The sequence below is a fragment of the Littorina saxatilis genome, linkage group LG17 (genome assembly GCF_037325665.1).
Source record: "Littorina saxatilis isolate snail1 linkage group LG17, US_GU_Lsax_2.0, whole genome shotgun sequence".
Lineage (NCBI taxonomy): Eukaryota > Metazoa > Mollusca > Gastropoda > Littorinimorpha > Littorinidae > Littorina > Littorina saxatilis.
In genome coordinates, this window is record NC_090261.1 from 37,805,216 (window position 1) to 37,811,882 (window position 6,667).

Genomic DNA, 6,667 nt, shown 5'->3' on the forward strand with positions numbered 1-6,667 from the left:
TTTGGGAAAGTTCTCTTTATTTTCTGACTCCAAGAAGAGATGTAAAATAACTATACGTCCAGTTGCTTGTATATATTTTGTTCTTAATGACGTACATTTTGCTGGCTACTCTCTGTGTTTAGTTTGGATACGATTTGTTTTTTTGTGTGTTTTGTTTATTGTTTGTTAGTAGTTCCTTTTCATTATATTTTCTGACTACCAGAACAATAACTCAACTAAAATTTTATCCGATTTCCATGTAGATTCTTCTTCTGTTGACGTTTTTGTTTATTTTGGTTAAAATTCGCTTTGGTTTGTCGGTTGTCCTTGTCGCTATATTTTCTGACTGCAAGACTAATTTACGGTCGATTTGAGTTCTTCACGGTTAATTTGACTCTGTGGTAAACTTTGCTTGACAATTCTTGTATCTTAGCACAATTAAATCAATGACACCACATTTATCAACAACTAGTTACCTTGTAAATGTCCAAGGTCTAAGACTGTTTAATCTGAAATGAAGGTTTATTTCTCTGCTGCGCGTCTTGCTCATTTTGAATTGTTAAAGACTTCCTCTTGTCCTCTTTAAGGAAAAAGATTTGTTTTACTGTTAACCTCCCCGTCCATCGGCATCTACTTTCTCCTTTCCATGTGAACAGTCCAAGACCTCAGCAACTGCTGGAAGCTGAAATTGTGCTCGAGTTTTCTTTTTGGTCGTTTGCTTGTTTGTTTATTTCTTTGTTTATTTCTTTGTTTGCTTGTCTACTTGTTTTCTTTCATTTTCCCTTTAAAACAAGGCTAGGAAAAAAACGTACCGCGGATAAGTAAAATCAAGTGACGAAGCAGACAGACATACAAACGGACAGAGGGACAGACAGACGGACAGAGAGTCATAGGGTTGTTGAAAGAAGAAAACCATGAAAGGCAGTTCCAGAGGTATTGATACAACTGTTATTTAAAATCCTTCCGTTTCGGTTCCACAATAAGTACAGACCAAGTCTATGTTTAAGCAATATCTTCGACCATGCATTGATAATATGCGAATACAATGAGATGGTTCGTCTAGACTGAATTTACTTTTGCATGAAACTGGACTGAATCTAATACCTTTTCTTCATCCAAAAAAAAATGTAATATGCTTTTTGTTTCTCATTTTTGTTTTTATATTTAGTCAAGTTTTGACTAAATATTTTAACATCGAGGGGGAATCGAAACGAGGGTCGTGGTGTATGTGCGTGTGTGTGTGTGTCTGTGTGTCTGTGTGTGTGTGTGTGTAGAGCGATTCAGACTAAACTACTGGACCGATCTTTATGAAATTTGACATGAGAGTTCCTGGGTATGAAATCCCCGAACATTTTTTTCATTTTTTTGATAAATGTCTTTGATGACGTCATATCCGGCTTTTCGTGAAAGTTGAGGCGGCACTGTCACGCCCTCATTTTTCAACCAAATTGGTTGAAATTTTGGTCAAGTAATCTTCGACGAAGCCCGGACTTTGGTATTGCATTTCAGCGTGGTGGCTTAAAAATTAATTAATGACTTTGGTCATTAAAAATCTGAAAATTGTAAAAAAAAATGAAAATTTACGTTCATCTTATTCTCCATCATTTGCTGATTCCAAAAACATATAAATATGTTATATTCGGATTAAAAACAAGCTCTGAAAATTAAATATATAAAAATTATTATCAAAATTAAATTGTCCAAATCAATTTAAAAACACTTTCATCTTATTCCTTGTCGGTTCCTGATTCCAAAAACATATAGATATGATATGTTTGGATTAAAAACACGCTCAGAAAGTTAAAACAAAGAGAGGTACAGAAAAGCGTGCTATCCTTCTTAGCGCAACTACTACCCCGCTCTTCTTGTCAATTTCACTGCCTTTGCCATGAGCGGTGGACTGACGATGCTACGAGTATACGGTCTTGCTGAAAAAATGGCATTGCGTTCAGTTTCGTTCTGTGAGTTCGACAGCTACTTGACTAAATATTGTATTTTCGCCTTACGCGACTTGTTTGTTTGTTTGTTTGCTTAACGCCCAGCCGACCACGAAGGGCCATATCAGGGCGGTGCTGCTTTGACATTTAACGTGCGCCACACACAAGACAGAAGTCGCAGCACAGCCTTCATGTCTCACCCAGTCACATTATTCTGACACCGGACCAACCAGTCCTAGCACTAACCCCATAATGCCAGACGCCAGGCGGAGCAGCCACTAGATTGCCAATTTTAAAGTCTTAGGTATGACCCGGCCGGGGTTCGAACCCACGACCTCCCGATCACGGGGCGGACGCCTTACCACTAGGCCAACCGTGCCGGTTTTCGTTTCTCATAAGTTCCCCATGCGTATGCTGAGTATAAAAAAGTAAAACAAGTCGCGTAAGGCGAAATTACAACATTTAGTCAAGCTGTCGAACTAACAGAATGAAACTGAACTCACTGCATTTTTACAGCAAGAGCGTATACTCGTAGCATCGTCAGTCCACCGCTCGATGCACAGGCAGTGAAATTGACAAGAAGAGCGGGGTAGTAGTTGCGCTGAGAAGGATAGCACGCTTTTCTTTATCTCTATTCTTTTTAACTTTCTGAGCGTGTTTTTAATCCAAACATATCACATCTATATGTTTTTGGAATCAGGAACCCACAAGGAATAAGATGAAATTGTTTTTAAATCGATTTCGGAAATTTTATTTTAATAATAATATTTATATTTTTAATTTTCAGAGCTTGTTTTTATTCCAAATATAACATATTTATATGTTTTTGGAATCAGAAAATGATGAAGAATAAGATAAACGTAAATTTGGATCGTTTTATAAAAAAAATATTTTTTTTACAATTTTTAGATTTTTAATGACCAAAGTCATTAATTAATTTTTAAGCCACCAAGCTGAAATGCAATACCAAAGTCCGGGCTTTGTCGGAGATTACTTGACCAAAATTTCAACCAATTTGGTTGAAAAATAAGAGCGTGACAGTGCCACCTCAACTTTCACGAAAAGCCGGATATGACGTCATCAAAGACATTTATCTAAAAAATGAAAAAAAATGTCTGAGGATATCATACCCAGGAACTCTCATGTCAAATTTAATAAAGATCGGTCTAGTAGTTTAGTCTGAATCGCTCTACGCACACACACAGACAGACAGACAGACACACACACACACGCATACACCACGACCCTCGTCTCGATTCCCCCCTCTATGTTAAAACATTTAGTCAAAACTTGACTAAATGTAAAAAGAAGAAAGAAAAAGAGAAAAGAATCCGCTTTTGTAATTTATTCATTTCTGATATTTATTTTGATTGTCTATAAGATGTAAGCGTTCCCTTAGTTATGTGATACATTGACTAAAAGGCCCCAACCCCGCACCCCTACCCCTCCCCCCCACCCCCAAGATAAAAGAAGACAGGGTGACTGTCTGCCGTCATCATCTTACCCTTCTCCTATCCTTGACCCACCTCGGCCAAACAGGTTGACGCCATCCTCATATTAACGATCGTTAACAGACACACTTTCTATATTGCAAGCAATAGAGTGTCCTCTTGATTGCTATCTCTTCCTGTGTGCTTTCGGAAGCTTCCTGACATGTGGAAAGAATGCAAAGGCCAAGGTTCTGGTCAGATTTGTTTTCATAAAAGGAGGTCCATTTTGCAATTGACCCCCCCCCCCCCTCCACAAGAGAGAGAGGGGGAGAGAGAGAGAGAGAGAGAGAGAGAGAGAGAGAGAGAGAGAGAGAGAGAAAAAGAGAGAGAGAGAGTGTGTGCATGTGAGATAGAGAGAGTGAGAGATAGAGAGTGTGTATGTTTGAGAGAGAGAGAGATAGAGAGAGAGAGAGAGACAGACAGACAGACAGACAGACAGACAGACAGACAGACAGAGAGAGAGAGAGAGAGAGGGAGAGAGAGAGAGAGACAGAGACAGAGAGAGAGAGAAGGCAGGAAGGAGAGAACGTCAGATAAAACCTTCAGCGTTTTCAAAAATGACGATATGGTCTGAATTGTAATGTAAAGGTCAAGCTTTGATCAGACATGTTATGCTTCGAGGAAGTTGATAAAAAATCGTATGCCAGATAAAACCTTGGACGCTTTGAAAAATATTAAAAGGTTAGGAATCTCAACGCAACGGGAAAGTTTTGATTAAGTATGTTTTGTTATGGGGAAGTCCGTCATGGCACTGACAAAATGGAATGTTAAATAAAACCTTCGGCGTTTCAAAATATGATGACAAGGTTAGAATTGTATTGCTAAAGTCAGGGTTGATCAAATATGTTTGGCTGAAAGGAAAATCCATTTTGCAACAAAAAGAAAGGATGGAATTTAAGAGAAAACCTTCAACGTTTTGAAATATGATGACACATGTTGGATTGATCAAACAAGGAAATTTAAAAATGAAGAATGGGAGTTGTGCCCCTAAATATTTTTGTGGCGGTGTGCATGAGGTATGCGAACGCGGATGCTGATGATCATTGGAAGGCGGACACATCCGAGGATCTGTCATGATTTTACTTTTGGGTGTGTATGTTGGAAATATTGTCATTCAGTTATTTGATTTCAGGCGACAAAAATGTCGACAAGCGCACAAGCATTGAGACAAACACACGCACGCAGGCACGCACGCACGTACACGGAGCGAGAGAGAGAGAGAGAGAGAGAGAGAGAGAGAGAGAGAGAGAGAGAGAGAGAGAGAGTTAGAGAGAGTTAGAGAGACAAGACAAGACAAGACAAGACATGACAAAATCTTCATTATAAATAAGCAAGAATATATGCTTTTTACATCCAGCCCTCGCCCTAAGATAGGGTCAACAGGAACGGAAAACAATATAATCAAAGAACTATCACAGCAAACTTAACACATTATAACTGTATAGACAGATACAAATTTGAAAATAAGTTGTCATACTGCATTTTAAGTACAATTTTCAAGAGAGAGATGGAGAGAGAAAGAGAGGGGGAGCGATTGGAATAATTCAAAAAGAAGTATATGATTCTTCTCTTATCAGATTCTTGTAGCCAATCGTTCGTGGACATTTCGGTGTGGTACACTGCATGGTATAGCTCTCTGATCAATATAAGTTCAGAACTTTTGGGTGTTGTTTTTCTGGGAAGGAAAGTTTTTATTAGAGCATCTGTTTTTGTCTTTTTGGGGGCTTTTATTTTTTTTACTTCATCATTTGGAAAATGCACCAGACGCACAAGTTCGTTTTCTAAGCCAAAAAACGAAGTTGAAAAGTTTAATTCTGGAGCTGAAGCTTTAATTTTCGCAGTCTAAAGAAACAACTCAAACACAAGACACCCACTGATCAAACGGAAGTCAGGTCATACCAAACACAGAAGAAGAAAAAAACTCTCATCGCTTCTCAGCTTGGGCTGATTGGTTGTGCAGCACTAAAAAACTAATCGAAATTTAACTTGTTTGTTTTTCCACGATCGTGATTTAACCAAGTCTTGTTCTCAACCCCACCTTCTCATGTCCACCAAAATACCCCCTCCCCCACAACTCACCCCACCCCTTACCTTTTCCTCGACGGTGAAACAAGTTAAGAAACAGTAAAAAAAAATAAAAAATAAAATAAAAGAGAATAAAAAGAAAAGAAGGATGAGAGAGAAAGAAAAGGAATAGTCAAAGACAGAAAGACAGACAGACTGACAGACAGACTGACAGACAGACTGACAGATAGACTGACAAATAGGTAGATAGATAGATATATAGATATATAGATAGACGAATATATATATATCTATATATATATATACGACTTGTGTCTGTGTGTGTGTCTGTGTATCTGTGTATTTGTGTATTCGCCATGCACGGCCAAAGTTCTCGATGGATCTGCTTCAAATTTGGTGGGCTTATTCAGAGAGACCCCGGACACAACCTCATCGATGAGATATTTCAACACGTGCTCTCAGCGCGCAGCGCTGAACCGATTTTGGTTCCACCTCAGCTATTTTGGTTCCACCTCAGCTACCCGGGCCCCCATACCGACACAACATAGCCGCTACACCACAAAGTTCTCGGTGGATCTTTTTCAAATTTGGACACCGTATTCAGCTACACCCCGGACACAATATCATCGATGAGATATTTCAACACGTGCTCTCAGCGCGCAGCGCTGAACTGATTTTGGTTTTTGTGTTCATTTCACCATTATAAGTAACTCTTCCTTATCTTCTCCAGTGTTTGGCGTTTATCTCCCTTCCTTCGTGTGGCTTTCCCGTTTGTAAGTTACTACTATTTTTAGAATGTCACTGCGCTGTCCACTGCGCTGTCCACAACGCTTCCCTTGCAACCGTAAGTTGTTCTTACTGTCAAAGTGAAAAGGTCGAATCAATTTATAGCCACGCGAAAAATACATTCTCACCTGTCTCTATATATTTATAGATACATATATGCATATATATATATACGGCTTCTCTGTGTGTGTGTGTGTTTGTGTGTGTGTGTGGGCAAAAACCTGTGTATTGTAGAGTTCTGTTTGTGATGTGGTCTAGCGGCTTTTGTCTGTCTGTATGTTCTGGCATTTGAGAAGCCACAGCAGATAATATTGGGCTAAGAAATAAGCTCTAAAATTCTCAATCCCGTTTGACAGGACTTCGCCTTCAAAGGTGATTGTGGTGAACCGCCACGCTGTCTGTCTCTGTCTCGCGCCGTTCACCCCAAATTCCCGTTTCTGAGTTACTATT